Source organism: Paramormyrops kingsleyae, unplaced genomic scaffold (assembly GCF_048594095.1).
Source record: "Paramormyrops kingsleyae isolate MSU_618 unplaced genomic scaffold, PKINGS_0.4 ups256, whole genome shotgun sequence".
Classification (NCBI taxonomy): Eukaryota; Metazoa; Chordata; class Actinopteri; order Osteoglossiformes; family Mormyridae; genus Paramormyrops; species Paramormyrops kingsleyae.
Genome location: NW_027326194.1, coordinates 19,824 through 38,637, shown reverse-complemented (window position 1 = coordinate 38,637; position 18,814 = coordinate 19,824). Strand labels below are relative to the sequence as shown.

The 18,814-nt window shown below is 43.5% G+C and overlaps 1 long non-coding RNA gene across 3 annotated transcripts in view; it reads left to right on the top strand.

Annotated features, from left to right (window-relative positions):
- Positions 1-297: 297 nt before the first annotated feature.
- The window catches only part of LOC140587464 (uncharacterized), a 31,158-nt gene continuing 12,641 nt past the window's right edge, over positions 298-18,814 (top strand). Inside the window, exons 1-2 of one of the 3 annotated variants that reach the window (XR_011989140.1) lie at positions 298-373; positions 15,706-17,827. This is a non-coding gene — a long non-coding RNA (uncharacterized lncRNA). Of the gene's footprint in view, positions 374-15,106; positions 17,828-18,814 lie in introns of those variants that run through there. The other 2 variants (XR_011989141.1, XR_011989139.1) reach the window with 2 other exon arrangements.

Sequence of the window (18,814 nt, the reverse complement as noted above, 5' to 3'; positions counted from 1 at the left end):
CAACCAATTTGGTTCACCTCTGTGGTACTCCCTGCTTTTTCTGCTAGTTAATCTTTTTTTGTAACATATTTAAGCACTCCGTATGGGCACCGTTAAGATATACATGAGAAGAATTGTTGTTGGTGCTGATATCAGTAAAACTTATAAAAGTCTACCATTGTCCAGACAGCTGAACTCCACTTGGTCCCTGAAATGGAATGTATAACTGTCATTCAGCACATTGCACAATTATCCTAGACCTCAGGAAGGAGATGATGTCATTGGTCACTGAAATGAGATACGGCATTTTCAGCCCAAGTTTCAGGCTCCTTGTAGAAACAGCAGAGCTGCCAGGGAGCTGGAGGCTTCCAGGGATCAGACTTCACTATATGCGGTAAGACTTGAGCTGCTCATTGTTAAAAATGGAACTATCAAGATGAAAACCAAGGGTTGTGAGTAGGTTCATGTGTCTATGTGTGGCTAACATTGGCTTTCAAACATTTTGTAGAGTTCATCCTGATATTCAGTCAGGATTAAGCTGTGGGTGCTTGTTGAGGTGATGAATAGTAGCTGAAAACCAACAGCATGCCCGTAATTCTTCCTTTATTTGAAGCTAGCTCCGAGCACGGTCTCCACAAAGCCAGGCTTTGACGACCAGCAAACATCTGCCCTTATTTGCAGTTGTGTGCCAGATGGCAGCCCAAAATGCCATTTCACTGAGGGCACAGCATGCCACTGATAAAATAAAACCCATAAAAGTAACACGAGCAGGTTTTAAAATAGCTGAACTGCCCGACGACATGGTAGGAGAAAAGTCTATATTTCACTGAATATGCAGGCAGGTATCAGGTTCAGGCTGGAGCGCCGCGCTTTCGTGCCGAGTGACTAAATGTGATGGATATCAGCCCCTGTGTTTCTGCTGCTAACTGCACCGACTGCAGTTAGCAGCAGAAGCCTTCAGAGCCAGTATGTCAACATGGATGGTGTTTCAGCCCAGGGTGGTATTCTGACTCCATCTCCTCCAGGTCATCATGAAGGGTACAAGACTGTGACTATATTCTTTTAGCTGAATCTGTCCTCCTGATATTGTTGTTATGTCCTAAAAACAAACAGTACAACAGCACCTAGGAGGAACAGGGCAGCTTTACAGGCAGCTCAAGGCATTTATTTAGCGGCAAAGCTAATTAAGCTGCACAAAGTCTAGAGTTTTTTTCCTCCATGAAAGTGAACAATGTAATTTCCTGCAGGTCTTTCATCAATTTCTACTTGATGAAAGACCTTTAGGGCTCCTTAAAGGGACTTAATGCGAATACAGTGTCATGTTCAAAAGGCCGTTTTAAAACTGTGAAGTATGTTGTTTTTTGTGTATATCAAGATACCAGTGGAGTTATTCATAAAAATCATGATCATATATCATATATATTGATCATATAGCTGCCTGCAAACATTGACATCCCTAATCTCATTTATGCAAAATAAACATGCCATCAGCTTGACAACAGGCTTTACTCCACTTCCATGCACTTGGCACTAATGCGGAGATCTGCTGCACTTACATGTTATTTGGCATGTTTGCTTTTATTGTTTGACTGTTTTCCCAAAGGTATTGCTTAGCTACGATTAGTCAGAAGATCCTAAACATTCAGCTGAAGTAGCCACAACTGTGCCAAGGTAGTTGGCAAATGTCTTGTTTGCTTTCTGCTACTGTACCATTATGGCTTTTGTCTCGAGCTAATCCCTGACAGTATCTGAATGATTTACAAAGCCTTTTCGTGGATATGTTACATTAGCAACTTTTTCCTTTTAGTGATACTTTCATGGTCCATTAATGATGAGTTCTAAATGTATAGCACAACAATATTAGAGAAGTGTAACCAGTTAAACTTGATTAGAAATACATTTGATCTGTACGTTACTCTAATAATAAGAAAATATATCCTTCCATTTTTCCTGACTGCTTTTTCAGTGTGGTACTAAAATCTTAACCCCGTGCCATAGCATTACTATTTATGTTGTTTCTCGCTGACATGAAGCAGAGAAAATACTGTGGATGGTCATCACCAAGAGCCCATGTTATTAGCTTTTTTCAGTGTGATTAAATGATATAGATTATCGCTTTGTATTGTTATAAATCCAGTCGAAACCCAAATATATCATGAAAATCAATATACCCAAAGCTGGCAGCGTGAACAGGCTGAGGACGCCACAAGTAAACTTTTTGTTGTTTGCTGTCCAAAAATAGATAAAAGTTTGACCACTAGATGGGGGAAAAACATTTCTTTCCACAACTGGCTAATCTTCAATGTATATCTGATTTAAGCACCCCAATAGATTAACATGCTAGCATTTTTCTGTATTTGAACCCTTATATGGGTATCATTAAAGGAAACTTAATTTTACATTTAACTCATTTATCTGACACTTTATTCCAAAGCTACTTACAATTGTGGGAGGGATTACAATGAATGTGTACTCTCTGGGATGCAACATACCCATGTAAACTGCTTTGTGGTGACTCGGCTGTGAAAGGTGCTATATAAAAGTAGATTAAATTGAATGAATGTTATTGTTGCAGCTAATTTGTTTAATTTGTGTTCATTGACCAATACTAAAACTAACGACAACAAAAAAGATAAAAAAATCCTTTAAAATATTCAATTCCTCCACTTTAGCGTGATGTTAGTGGTGGGCATTGACTGCTCGTCCATCAGCTTTTGCTACATTATCTAAAAGCATTTTACATTATCCCTGCCCAAAGCCCCCAGTGAGCAAGCCAGAGGTAACAGTGGGAAGGAAAAACTTCCTAGTAGGAAGAAACCTTGAGAGGAACCAGAAAGGGGGAGCCCGTCCTCCAGGGGCCAGGAGAGGAACTCCAAAATAGCAAAGTCGCAGTTTATGAAGTAAAATTGTGTATAGTCCAGGTATAAATGTGGAAGGTCCAGTGGAGTTACTGAAGCTGATTTCAGGGCAGGCAGGTGATGGGGTTGCTTTCGACAACACAATGTGTGTTGGGGTGTACAGGCAGGAGAGATGTCATTGGCAAGGGGGACATCACTGGCAGCTGGGCAGACAGGAGAGACATCAATGGCAGGAGGTCAGGCAGGAAAGATGTCACTGGCAGGAGGGTGGGCAGGAAAGGCATCACTGGTGGGAGGGCGGTCAGGAGATACATGTCTGGCAGCTGGGCAGACAGGAGAGACATCAATGGCAGGAGGTCGGGCAGGAAAGATGTCACTGGCAGGAGGGTGGGCAGGAAAGACGTCATTGGCAGGAGGATGGGCAGGAGATACATCACTGGCAGTAGGGCGGGCAGGAGATACATCAACTGGCAGGAGGGCGGGCAGGAAAGATGTCACTGGCAGGGGGGCAGGGAGGAGACACATAAATTGTAGGGGGGACATCACTGGCAGCGGGGCAGGCAGGAGAGTCGTCATTGGCAGCAGAGTTGATTGGGTGTCTGTATTACAGCTGGTCCCTACAGTGGAGATGATTGGGTCTCTGTATTACAGCTGGTCCCTACAGTGGAGATGATTGGGTCTCTGTATTACAGCTGGTCCCTACAGTGGAGATGAGTGAGTCTCTGTATTACAGCTGGTCCCTACAGTGGAGATGAGTGAGTCTCTGTATTACAGCTGGTCCCTACAGTGGAGATGACTGGGTCTCTGTATTACAGCTGGTCCCTACAGTGGAGATGAGTGAGTCTCTGTATTACAGCTGGTCCCTACAGTGGAGATGAGTGAGTCTCCGTATTACAGCTGGTCCCTACAGTGGAGATGAGTGAGTCTCTGTATTACAGCTGGTCCCTACAGTGGAGATGAGTGAGTCTCCGTATTACAGCTGGTCCTTACAGTGGAGATGAGTGAGTCTCTGCATTACAGCTGGTCCCTACAGTGGAGATGAGTGAGTCTCTGTATTACAGCTGGTCCCTACAGTGGAGATGAATGAGTCTCTGTATTACAGCTGGTCCCTACAGTGGAGATGAGTGAGTCTCTGTATTACAGCTAAGGCTTACAGCAGAGCCAACTCGGTATCATACCAAGTCCATAATGTGGAGCTGACTGTGTGTATTTGGCTCTCAGAACAGTTCATCCAAACTGTTTCTTTCTTATCCTGAAGTAGGTTTGTTTCTTATGCTGGCATCCTGTCACACCACCCACCCTACCCTGTAACTGGGCACACTAAGATGTGTTTCACTCTGCCATTCAAACAGCTACAGGTTCACATGTGGTTGCACGTATGTGCATCCATGGTTGCATATGCGTATGCACATATGTGGTTGCTTGTGTGTATTTGCTTCTGTGGCTGCCTGTGCATATGCACATGTATGGCCAGGTCTGGCTGTCTTAAGCAGAGTAAATTTGCTGTCTTCAACGAGTCCAATGAAAAATAAACATGGTGGGTCCAGTGAAGTGGAACATCCTCAGAAATATATCTGCAGATAACTTATATATTTATAGGTAACCTATGCCAACTTTACAATGACACGTTTAGAGAAAACCTCCTCCTGAAAATTTGACAAGAATGAAACAAAACACAAGAAGAAAGATACAGTCTGTATCGGACTGTTTATCCAGTCATTGGGTCTCCCTGTCAGGACATGTGCCAAACTGGGACTGTGAGAACCAGTGCACACTTCTTTCACTTGCCTCCCGTCGTGTGTGTTTCTTGTTCAGTTCTTTACAAATGGCAATGATCACTTCTAACCATGGAAAGATGAGCAAGAGAAGAACCTAGCTATGTATGCAAGCTGAGAAGGCCTCCGAGCTCTGGCATGTCGGAACAGCAACAGACCCAATGTCCTCAATGGAGAAAGCATTTTCAGTTTCTACCTTTGAGCACTGCTGATGTCCCATTTTAAGAAACAACAAAACTCTTGATTTTTGTTACTACTTTTTATTTACTTTTGTGACTCCAGCTGGGATAGAAGTCATTAATTCTGTTCAGCGGCAATGGGACATTCCTACAAATATAGCGTATAATGTAAAGTATGTGTGTGTCTCTGTCTACGTGTGTGAATACCGAACTGTGCACACAGATGCACCTCCCCGGGGGAAAGATGGAGAGAGCAGCCAGATGTGGCGGTCTACTATGACCCCCACAACGCCATCCCCTTCCAAGCAAAACAAGTCATGCTCTCAGTGTGCTGGGAGAGAATTTGGCCCAGGTTCACTCACAGTTTATCTTTTGTGTACCTCCCAGCACCAGTCAGTGGCCTCCGAATGGCCGAACAAAAGCTCCTGGAATGCCGATGTGGCTTTTCCGGCAGCTTCCACATGCGCCCTCTGCACAAAGTCGCTTGCCAGCATGATCTCATAGCTGTGGGCCACGGGGCCCAGCTGCCTGCTTTCTCCTCAGCCGGATATCGGGCTGTTCCATGGCACGGTGCAGACGTGGATGGGACTGAACAGCAAGGCAAGCTTTCGGCCGCATTGCCCATGAGTTTAACGGGAGTTCTTTTCGTTCCCCCCGGATGGTTTGTTTAGGAATATAAAGCAGTGACCACCTGCACTCAAAGGCAGCCAGCTGGATCTCCCTCCAGTCCATTGTGTCATTCGGATAAAATTGCTCTCTCAAAGAACGACAAATTTAAGTGACCACATAGCTTGGACTATTTAGAAGTTGATTTTTTTTTGCCACGACTGCTCCCTGTGGAAGGTCCGTGTGAACTCCTGCTGGGTTTGGCCCTGCTCACTCAGAATTCGGAAGCCTTAGGTCTTTCTCTGTGTCCCCAGGACAAAAATAAGCTCCTGCAGGAACGCACCCCATGCCTGCTTCTCTGCTACAACCTTTACATTATTTAGGGGAGACCAGGGACATCTGATGATTTTTTTTTTCATTTTCATTTTTACAAGATGAAGAAAAATAAGTTTGATGAGTTATGAAGGAAGATTACTCTTTCGAACACCTTACCCTGTAGAACAGTTGAAGGGATCCCTAACTATCTAATACACGGATGCCTGGAACCTTCAGAAATCACTGACTGGTGAGAGCAGAAATGCCGGAAGGCACTGAACTACCAGTTTAGGAGTGTCTGAAATGAACATGCCCATCTCACACAGGAAAAGGCCCCATTTAGTACAGTTCAGCACATTCCTGTCTATGTTCTTTGATTTACTCTTTTATTTAAATGTGTTGCTAATGTGGAATGAGGTGTTCCTGTAGCCTTTTGAGTTGAAATAGACAAACTGTGAATAAATGGAGTCTCCCCTATTATGAGAATATATCAAAATGCCTAATCTTTTATATTAACAATATTATGGTTTGTTTGTTGGTGAATTAATTTGAAAATACTTCACAGAATGACCAGGCAAGCCAAAACTATGAAATTTACTATTGCTTGAGCACTTAAATTAAGTTCTCAAAATGTGCTTGCCAGACAGCCTGAGGCATAATAGTGAGATTGCTTAGAAAAATATGTAAGATTGGGAACAAACTGGGCCATGGTAGATTAATGATGTAGCTCTATAAACAGTGTTTACCTGGTCATCAGCAAACCAAATAAACACTGCCATAATTTGCAGACAGATGGTCTGATTCTGATTTTGATTAGACTATTCTTGTCATCAAAAATGTGCTGCCTTCAGTTTATGATGTCTTCATTTTACTTTTCTTGTTTCAGTACTTTTTGATTGTGTCAGCCCCTCTGCAAAGCCCGAGTAAGTCTGAGAGAATTTACTGTCTTGAACGACAACATTATGCTTGGCTAATGTTGCAAAAAGGCAGCATATTCGACAAAGAAATATGAGTCTCATAAATGAAATACCAGAACAGAAGACAGAAAAAAAAGAAAATAAAAGTTAAATAAAGCACAACAAAGGCTGAAAGTTCAAAATTTTTGGGACTACACTCCTTGGAAGGTCGCCACTGACAAAAGAATCATCTCAGAACCAGTAGCTGGGAGACTAGATTCTGCATCTGATCCAGGGGAAAAGGGAACACAAGTGCTAGTAGAGATATGTTACTCCCCCACACAATGGTTTAATTATCATAGGGGGGTGGAGTTGTAAATGTTTTCCACAGCAACAACAGTGCTTTCTGTCAAAACACAGACTGATACTGGCAGCAAATGCAAGCAGAAAAGAAGATTGGAGCAAATGAAGGTTGGAGATGGGTATCATGGGGTAATGTGCCTTCGTGCCCTATAAGGGGCGTTGGAGTTAGACATGAGGGGGTAATGTGCCTTCACTCCCTATGGGGGGGGGGGGGGGGAGTTGGAGTTGGGTATCATGGGATAATGTGTCTTCACACACTGTAGGGGGGGAGGTTGGAGTTAGATATGAGGGGGTAATGTGCCTTCATTCCCTATGAGGGGGGGGGGGGAGTTGGAGTTGGGTATCATGGGATAATGTGTCTTCACACACTGTAGGGGGGGAGGTTGGAGTTAGATATGAGGGGGTAATGTGCCTTCATTCCCTATGAGGGGGGGGGGGGAGTTGGAGTTGGGTATCATGGGATAATGTGTCTTCACACACTGTAGGGGGGGAGGTTGGAGTTAGATATGAGGGGGTAATGTGCCTTCATTCCCTATGAGGGGGGGGGGGGAGTTGGAGTTGGGTATCATGGGATAATGTGTCTTCACGCACTGTAGGGGGGGGGGTTGGAGTTAGATATGAGGGGGTAATGTGCCTTCACTCCCTATGGGGGGGGGGAAGTTGGAGTTGGGTTTCATGGGATAATGTGTCTTCACGCACTGTAGGGGGGGGGGGGGGGTTGGAATTAGATATGAGGGGGTAATGTGCCTGTGGATTTTTGTCTTGTTTTGGTGACTGACTGATTTACTGTTAAAAACGAGGCTGAGTTTTGCCTAGCGAGTGGAAAAATCTCACCTTTTCTCCTTAACAACTACTGTTTTGGCTTGGAGTGCCGAGACTCTACCCATGGAGGGTTTCGGGCTGCTAGTTAATGTGCTGTGCAGTGTCCAAGCATTGCATAAGTATGGTTTGCATGTGTACTCTCGATGAACCCAGTGACTCCGTAAACCCTGGACATATGGCAAGAGAAACACACTATACCAGATAATCAACAGATTACACTAGATTAAGTTAATATTCCAAAATCTCCAAATTATGGTGCATTTCTTAATGTAGGATAGAAAAATAATTATATATGAGAGAAAGAAGGGACTTTTTGAAGTTCTGTGTTTTCTCTCTGCGGTAAGGCAAGAATTTATAAAAATAAGCCCAAAAGCTGTGTGTGATTTCCCATTCCCTGTCAGGGCCAAGATGGTCTTTGCTTTCAGGGTTCAGGTTTCAGGCTTCTGCTGATTTCAAAGTGAATGAGACGAGCTGAGCAGTGGGCATTTGTGAATGTTGGCAGCGATATCCTGTGTGGGACTGAGAGACCCTTTGTAGACCTAGATTAACATGAATGGCAGTAAAATAAATATCTTCTAGTATACAGGAGCATGAATTAACATCCGCTTCTCCTGCTATTTTTCTGGGGTGGATTCGATGTTCAGTGCACCATGTGGTGAAGTCACTTCCGATATGGCTGAAATCTATATCCAGCAAATCCAAAGCAGGCAGCAGAAATATGGTATCCTAGAGCAGCCTTCCCTTGGCCTGGCATTTCCTGGCTCAGCAGTAGCCCCTCATCCCTTGGGACAGTAATATGGGAATATGGTAAGCCCCCAATGGCAGGCTTCCTCTCTACAGGGATATGGTAAACCACTGATGAAGGGAGTCCTCTCTACAGGGATATAGTAAACCCTGGATGGCACAATGGCAGGCGTCCTCTCCAAGGGCATATGGTAAACCCCTGATAGCAGGTGTCCTCTCTATGGGGATATGGTAAACCCCCAATGGCAGGAGGCCACTGTATGGAGATACGGTAAACCCCAATGGCATGAGGCCTCTTTACCGGGATATGATAAACCCTTGATGACAGGTGTCCTCTCTCCAGGGATATGATAAAACCACAATGGCAGGCGTCCTTTCTACTGGGATATGGTAAGCCCACTATGGCATGCATCCTCTCTATGGGGATATGGTAAAACCACAGTGGCAGGCGTCCTTTCTACTGGGATATGGTAAAACCACAATGGCAGGAGTCCTTTGTACGGGAATATGGTAAACCCCCAATGGTAGATATCCTCTCTACGGGGATATGGTAAGCCCACGATGGCAGCCGTCCTCTCTACGGGGATATGGTAAACCCTCGATGGCAGACGTCTTCTCTACGGGGATATGGTAAACCCACGATGGCAGACGTCTTCTCTACGGGATATGGTAAACCCTCGATGGCAGACGTCCTCTCTACGGGGATATGGTAAACCCACGATGGCAGACGTCCTCTCTACGGGCATATGGTAAACCCCCGATGGCAGACGTCCTCTCTACGGGCATATGGTAAACCCCCGATGGCAGACGTCCTCTCTACAGGGATATGGTAAACCCCCGATGGCAGACGTCCTCCCTACGGGGATATGGTAAACCCTCGATGGCAGACGTCCTCTCTACGGGGATATGGTAAACCCCCGATGGCAGGCATCCTTTTTAATAGGACTTACCTGTATGGGGAGCTGCTCTGTTCATAACCTTTAGTCTGCAGGTAGTCTAATGAAAAGGGCTTGTTGCTCAGTCTCCTGCCAAGTCAGATTCGGAGAAAAGTAAGCAGTGGTGCCAACTTCCATTCACATGAAAACCTCCCTAAAATGTTCTAAATTTAGCTCAATGGCAGCAAGGCCATTTTGCTATGCATATTCACCACTGGCTCTGCTAGTTGACAAAATCAATGTGCAGTAACTTTCTCTGCAAATAACTGGAATTCCAACCCTCTCTAAAGGTACCCCCATGTGATTCTGCGGCATTGGCTTTCGGGACTGGTGACTTGGGGTTTTTGGAAACTCAACAACCATGCAAAGGACATATGGTGTGCACGCAGCTAGAAGCACCATCACCAGAAATGGGGATGGAAATGGTGGCAGGCCTGGACCAAGTCAGAAGTTTACAATTAATAACATTTTTTCAGAGTGGCTCAAAGTCCGGTTGAAGTAGACCACCATCCTCTTGCTCTGAGTCTCCACCCACAACAACACTGTGCTGAGTCCCACATTGCTAGTGTCTGCCTTCATGATAAATGGGAGTGCTGGCTCAGGGTATGCCAGCATTGGGGCCTTGATCAGCACAGTCCAGAGGCAGCCAACGTCAGTGGCACAATCCTCCAACCATATGAAAAACTGTCCCTTTTCACTGAGCTAGTGGAGTGGCTTGGTGGTGCTGGCAGTTTAATGAAGGCCTTCATAAACTCCCAGTAATATGAGGCTAGACCCAGGAAGGTGCAGAGTTAGGTGTCATGGCAGTGAACATGGTGAGCAGGTTTTTTTTAGGACTTTCTGAGAGTCAGCAGCATAAGAGAGCAGGTCATCCAGATAGAAGTTGCACTGCTTCCTTGGAAATGTCAGGGTCAGCACCCTGTTTTTTGTGTCTTCTCCTAGGGTTTACATCCTGTACTCCCCATTGTCAGTCTTCAGTGTTTCCTCTGCTCCCCAGATAGCTGCATAGCTCAATCCTCTGATCGCATGTTCAAACCCTGCCTCCTGTGTTTTTTGTATTTCTGTAGATTTTGTTCCCTAGGGTTTCATTTGTTTCAGTTTTCTAGTTTAGTTACTTATATTCTTGTGGCGAGAGGAATGGGATGCTACTGAATAGTACCAAAACCAATGGTACTAATGGCCACAATTCAAGCTCGACTACGCCACCCGAGGAATTACATCCAGAGAAAATTTGGTCGCCCTACCACCGAACCAAGGCACACTGGTCCGTTGACTATTAGAGCGGAGAGACGTTGTTCCAAACACAGATTTTATTAAATCTCAAACCATAAAAAAAAGATTGGTCAACCAGAACACCATAGGCCTAGAGCAAGGTTTCTCAACCCAGTCCTCGGGGACCACCAGACGGTCCACGTTTTTGCTCTCTCCCAATTGGCAGGGAATTGGGAGAGAGCAAAAACATGGACCGTCTGGTGGTCCCCGAGGACCGGGTTGAGAAACCCTGGCCTAGAGTACAGCCCAGATACCAGCAGCCACTTCTTTCCGGTCTAAGACTTGGCACTGGAGCCTAAGACAGTACAGAAGAACCCAATGGATTCACTCAGTCACACAGGTGAAAAATAACTGCAAACCAAATGTGTACTCGGCACACAAAACCCAAAAAGAAAAATTGCACTCTAAACAAACAAAATTAACCAATAAAGAATAAATAAAATAAGATACATGGCAATATGACCCACAAAAGGAAATTCACATTAATGGACACAGCAAAAATGCATATTGCCCATCCAAAACATGAAACAAAATATACCAAACAAGTAAATGTAATACAATTAAGTAACAAAAGAAAAACACACAAGCCTTTGAAAAGCGAGGGACCAATCAACCCCTCTAACACACCGGCATACGCACACACACGCTGACGCACACACCCCAGCAAAACAGTACCACGGTTAAGAACCTGCCGATAAAATCAGCCGGCTACCAGACCAGCAACAGGCTGGACAGAGTACAGCAAAACCAAGAAGGAGCGATCAAAGTGCAAAACAGTGCAAGCAACACTAAACAGCAGCAGTAGGCAGAGCAGAGCTGCCATAGGCAGAGCAGCAGTTATTCCAAGTAAGATGAAGCAGCAATCACTGCCACACCACAGCACACTGGACCCTGTGGTAATAGAGCATTAAGGTAAGGGATGATTAATTATAATATAATGCTATATATCCACATACGAACTAGGCAAGATGTTCCACTCACACCTTGGGAGAGAACCCAGCCGTATTATTCCCAGTGTCAGGCGTCCTGTCGCAGCTTGCTATACTTGCTCTGCCCAGGGGCTAAACGCACTGATGCAAAATGTCCCGACCACTAATTTGTGGATGAACTGGAAGTCCGACAATGGAAATGACCGCCGAAAAGAGTGTGGAGACCCCATAACCCTTTTAGTCTGAGCGCCCTCTCCTATTGGCGACTCACCGCCAGGAAATTAATGGTGCACAGATCTCATATTTTCCTCCTGCTACATTCTGTTTTGGTTTTTTGCTTTGCCTTAGTTCTGTTTTACCTGCTCTCATTATTTTCCCAGTTTTTAGATTCTGTTTCCTTGTTTCTTTGACAGGGAAGTGTGAATTTCACAGGCCGAATGGCATTAGCCAAAAATGCCACAGCCCTTGACCGATGGTGAACATGATGTTGGGTGGAGCATCAGGGGTAGTTCAACCTGTAGCCATTAAAGAGGTTCACTGAACTAAACCATGTTTAGCTGGAGATATGGTCCAGTGCAATGTCAATCCAGGGCAGTCCATATGAGTCCTTCCAGGTTACAGAGTTCAGGCTCTGGTAATCCACACAGAACCTGCCTATACTTGGTGAGGACCAGCCTGTGCAGTTGCAGGCAGATGGGCAGGATACCTCCAGTGTCAGTATGGTGTTGGGTAAATCTGATTAGCTTATACTCGTCATCCTTGGCTATGAAAATGTCAAGGTGTCCATCTCATAGTGTCCTCAACCAGTACTGTTGTCCCATCATCAGGCTCATGCTGCTCTCTTGCCATAGTTTGTGGACTGCCTGAACCATCTCTTGGGAGGGTTCCATCGTCATGCTGTCATTCTTATGCTGCATCAGGGGGGTTGGCTGCATATCAGGGCCTGCCAGAACAGTGTGGAGTCTGGTGATCTCTTTACCAATAATCTGCTGCTATGTTTGCTAGTTTCAAGTCTTGCTGCAATCATGCTGGAGGGTCACTGCATTGTAATGGGAAGCATGGCATGACTGGCAGTTGATGAGATGTTTCTGGTGTGGACATGATCACCTGTACACTGTCTGCTTCTATCAGAGCAACTGCAAGTGTACCTGGTGGCTGCAGTTGGTATGGAGAGCCAGATCTTCCTGCAGGCCACTGGGGTCCGCTGCGATTTCCCCAAGGGTGGCACTGTCCTACCTCTGCTGACTTGCTTGCTCTGCCCTCATGCCCTCCTCTGACGAACACTGGGGGAAGCACTACCCTAATGTCAGTGCCAGAGGGGTGTAGTCCCGCTACTTGTTGGGGGACAAGCTGAGGAGGGCTTAGATTGCTTTTTCTTCCAATGCCAGCACCTGGTGGACCACACTCTCTGCATTGCTCCTCCCATTGTGCAATGCCGCAAGGCACCCTTGAGGGAAGTAGGGCTCCAGGGGCCCCTCACCACTGGTGTGAGGAAGCCTCAGAATGGTCTTCATCCTCCCCCCCACTCTCGGCACATCATGAAGCATGCTGAATGCATGCAGTCCAAATAAGTCTTTACTAGCCAACCCCTTGGTGTCACAATGTTGTCTATTAATCTACCTATAATTGTTGATGTTTTTATCTGACACAAAATAAGTCGCCTTAAATACATACATACACAAATATATATATATATTAGTGCTGTCAAATGATTAAAATTTTTAATCAGATTAATCACAGGGTTGCTGTGGATTAATTTAGATTAATCACGATTAAATACCATTAATTTTTAATCTATATTAATCGCATTTCATTTTGCATGAGCAAACAGATTCAAGAAAAAAGGGAATACATATGCACTTAACATGTTTACTGAACATCTTGAACATGAGTCGGATGCAATCCATCTGCCACATCAAAAAGCAAGATTTTTTGCTTAGCCCGACAACTTGTCAGATTTAAGGTACTGTACCTCAGTTTAAATGGTCTTTATCTTCTTTCACTTACAATTAGCCCAAACTACCGTAAATCCGACAAATAATCCGACTAATCATGAAATCCAATTCTAGCCCGGTTAATTGCCATTGTTAGCAATATTAGTTGATAACACATTACGCGCGGTGCTTTACGTATAAAACTCCGTAGCAACACGTCGACAAATAAGTTGGATGGTATAGTGTGTGCGACCGATTTAATGAGCCACAAATGAGAAGTAGTGCTTAAACAGTATAAAACTACAACTTTCCCTTCTATTGATAAAGGGTGCAGCCATCTTTGATTCTGAACTCAAGATCCTCTGTGCTGCTCTGAGATATTTCTCAGATCTCCAAGAAATGGGAGCGCGCATCTCGTCACTTCCGGCTTCAAAACTCGGGAATCTGACTCGGAATATGAGTTCCGAGGGCAAATGGAATGCACCAAAACTGCCCAAAATGGATTGACAGAGACATTTCAGGGATTTTGAGTCATCCTGCACTACAGATGGGTTAATTGCGTTAAAAATTTAAATCAGATTAATCATGATGATGGATTAACCCGCGTTAACCCGTTAATTTTGACAGCCCTAATATATATATATTACACTCACCTAAAGGATTATTAGGAACACCATACTAATGCGGTGTTTGACCCCCTTTCGCCTTCAGAACTGCCTTAATTCTACGTGGCATTGATTCAACAAGGTGCTGAAAGCATTCTTTAGAAATGTTGGCCCATATTGATAGGATAGCATCTTGCAGTTGATGGAGATTTGTGGGATGCACATCCAGGGCATGAAGCTCCCGTTCCACCACATCCCAAAGATGCTCTATTGGGTTGAGATCTGGTGACTGTGGGGGCCATTGTAGTACAGTGAACTCATTGTCATGTTCAAGAAACCAATTTGAAATGATTCGAGCTTTGTGACATGGTGCATTATCCTGCTGGAAGTAGCCATCAGAGGATGGGTACATGGTGGTCATAAAGGGATGGACATGGTCAGAAACAATGCTCAGGTAGGCCGTGGCATTTAAACGATGCCCAATTGGCACTAAGGGGCCTAAAGTGTGCCAAGAAAACATCCCCCACACCATTACACCACCACCACCAGCCTGCACAGTGGTAACAAGGCATGATGGATCCATGTTCTCATTCTGTTTACGCCAAATTCTGACTCTACCATTTGAATGTCTCAACAGAAATTGAGACTCATCAGACCAGGCAACATTTTTCCAGTCTTCAACTGTCCAATTTTGGTGAGCTCGTGCAAATTGTAGCCTCTTTTTCCTATTTGTAGTGGAGATGAGTGGTACCCGGTGGGGTCTTCTGCTGTTGTAGCCCATCCGCCTCAAGGTTGTGCGTGTTGTGGCTTCACAAATGCTTTGCTGCATACCTCGGTTGTAACGAGTGGTTATTTCAGCCAAAGTTGCTTTTCTATCAGCTTGAATCAGTCGGACCATTCTCCTCTGACCTCTAGCATCAACAAGGCATTTTCGCCCACAAGACTGCCGCATACTGGATGTTTTTCCCTTTGCACACCATTCTTTGTAAACCCTAGAAATGGTTGTGCGTGAAAATCCCAGTAACTGAGCAGATTGTGAAATACTCAGACCGGCCCGTCTGGCACCAACAACCATGCCACGCTCAAAATTGCTTAAATCACCTTTCTTTCCCATTCTGACATTCAGTTTGGAGTTCAGGAGATTGTCTTGACCAGGACCACACCCCTAAATGCATTGAAGCAACTGCCATGTGATTGGTTGATTAGATAATTGCATTAATGAGAAATTGAACAGGTGTTCCTAATAATCCTTTAGGTGAGTGTATGTCAATTTAAGACCTCTCCTACAGTATATGGACTATATTTAAAAATATTTGTCATTTGGTAAAACTTTCAAATGTATGAAGTAAAAACGGTGTTAAACTCATTGAATGTATCGAAAACTACAGCTTACTTGAGCTTTAGATAGCATAGCCCTTGGATTATGTTGCATTTATGCTTTGTTGTAATGTTTATGTGTACATATGTATGTATATCACTGTTTCCCAACCCAGTCCTCGGGGAACCCCAGACAGTCCGCGTTTTTGCTTCCTCTCAGCTCCCAGCACATCTGTACCAGGTATTCTATGTTCCTGATTAGCTGGCAGCTGTATATACAGTATATATATGGTTCCATATACACGCATAGAGAATACAGAGATATACTGGTATGGATTGTATCTATACATAATGTTGCAATCAGAAATATTCAAGCCCCCAAAGATTTTAAGGATTTATCAATTAAAGTTGTGTCAAAAAGCAAGACTCTGCTTTAGATGACATCTTTATGAGTTGAGTGAAACATAAAATCAACACATAAAATGAAAAAGTATTTGTGTGTAACAGTGTGTTTTGTTAAGTTAGCCTTGTCACAATTATTCAACCCCATACAATACTGTCGTTTTATAAAGCTTTCTGAAAATTTTTATGGCTCAAAGTGGAGTTGAAACATAATTAAGCCTTTGGGAACTCTATAATGATTCTTCATTTGCTTCAGCTATGATGCATATATAAACCCCACTCATGAAGGTATTCAAGGTGAGTTGCAATTATGGGAAAGACAATGGAGCTTCCACAAAAGCTGAGAGAGGAGATTATTTCATCACACCTGAAGGGCTTTGGGTATAAGAAGATTTCCAAAACATTTAACATTCCAAGAGTCACCATTGGGACAAGGAAGTTTAAAACTCGTGGAACAGCAAAAATACCAGGCCATTTTAAAGAGAAATGTGATGCCTTCTGTTGACAAATTGCACCTTGGTGATCATTGGACTTTTCAGCAAGACAATGATCCCAAGCACATCTCCAAATCAACCAAAGCTTATTGGAGAAAAAGATCCTGGAACATCCTGGAGTGGCCTTCTCAGTCACCAGATTTAAATCCGATTGAAAATCTTTGGTGGGATTTAAAGAAGGCAGTTGCAGCACCGAGGCCATCAAACATTACTGAGCTAGAGACTTTTGCATGTGAAGAATAGGCAAAGATTCCGATTGAGAGGTGTAAGAAGCTTGTCAGCATTTACCGAAAACGTTTGTTGGAAGTTATATAAGCTAAAGGATGCTCCACAAAGTACTAAAGCTGGGGGTTGAATAATACTGCACATGCACATGTGTTAAAAGTATTACGTTTTTCATTTGATTTTCAAAGTTAAGTAAACTTCTGTTGTCAAATTAACTCAGATATGTGTCAATAAATGTTTTTTGTTTGAATGATTTTTTTGTCATTTATTGTCTATCTTTCATCTACATTACTGTCATGTCTTTTGAGGTGAAGGGGTTGAATATTTCTGATTGCAACTGTATATACATACTATACATTTTTGACTGTGATGGAAAAACAAATCTATTGTTTTTTTTTTACTTGGAACCAGTCATGCTGGGTTATCAAAACCCATGAGCTTGCAACCAGGATTAAATTTAACCTACCTAATACAAAACAGAGGGCAGTAGCAGCATCGAGATGAGTTGTAATGTAGTCCATGCATCTTGACATGAAGATCTTCCAGTATGGTTTCTAACTTGGCAGAAGAGCAGAACTTTGTTGCCTGCTTTGCCTTTTAGAAAACATGTAATACCTACAGATATATGATGCTCTTGTGTTGATGAGCAGCTGTAATGTGGAGTTCAGTGACTGGAATGTTTATGGCATTATTTCCCTGCTTGCAACCTGTACTAACTGTTGGAATCTGATATGTAAACCCTGCCCATTTGCCCTTCACTACCAGTAATACACTGCACATTTTTAATGTGTTAAAATACGGAAGCTATCTACCATTTAGTAATAAAAAGTCAATAATCACCATTTCATGGTTGTGCTAGGGGATTACAGCACTATTAGTGGCTCATTAACATGCTATTAGCAGCCCCTAATCTATCTGAGTGCTATAAATGTTTTCCTCTGGCTTTTTAACTTGCCTTCTGTTTTTCTTCTTTGCTTTAGGTGTCGTCACACGGGGGGAGCTGTGCTGCTTCATGATACATAGTTTGGCCAAAAAAGCTTTACAGTCGTAGATGAGCATGAAGTGGCAGAAAACAGTAGCCTTGTGCTATGTGTAGCACTGTGCTCACTGAGGAGACCACGGCAGCGACAGGTCTGCCAGAAAGCAGGAATGGCTGTATGAAATAATCAGCAATGAGGTGATGTACTGTTTATATCACGCACACACACACACAACTGAAATACATGACTCACCGGGAAAACATGCCACTTGGTGTCAAGGTTTCAGAATAGCCCAATGATATGCAAAACATGGTCAGAGGACTTGAGAGAAGCTCTGTATCACAGGCACCCGGATTCCTGTCTCTCCCTTGTAGTATTATTTGTTTATAGAAGTCGGATGTATAAAAATGCTTTTACAGTGATATTAGGATTATGAGCAATAAAAATGATGTGGTAGTTATGGGTGATTTTAATCTACCGGGGATACAGTGGGACATTGTTGCTGGCTCTTCTGAAAATGAACTTGAGATGGTGGAATTAGTACAGGATTGTTTTTTTACTCAGTTTGTTAACACCCCTACCAGGGGAGATGCCATTCTTGATCTTGTTTTGTCTAATAACCAGGACAGGATTGGTAAATTAGATGTTTTAGAACCACTTGACAGTAGCGATCATAACATGGTTAAATTTGAGGTTAAGTTTAGTGCCCGAAGAGCAAAGTCCAAATCAAAAATATATAATGTTAGGAAGGCTAACTTCAATTGTATGAGATTAAAACTAGAAACCGTGAACTGGATGGAGTTAAATAACAAAACTGTTGAAGAGGCATGGGAATTTTTTAAAAGCACGTTATTGCAAGTACAAGAGGACTTCATACCTGTTTCTAGCAAAAATAAATCTAGGAAATTGCAACCTAGGTGGTTTAATAGGGACATAAAGTATAAAGTAAGGAGGAAAAGGGCTTTGTTCCAGAGATGGAAAATAACTGATGATGACATAATAAAGCAAGAGTATCTAAATCTACAGGCTGAATTAAAAAATGACATTAGACGAGCTAAAAGGAATGTCGAAAGGAAGATCGCATTGGAGGCTAAGGATGACGTTAAAAGTTTCTTCCAGTATTTTAACTCTAAAAGAGCTCTAAAAGCTGAAATTACTAATCTGCAGGATAGTAAGGGTCTTAT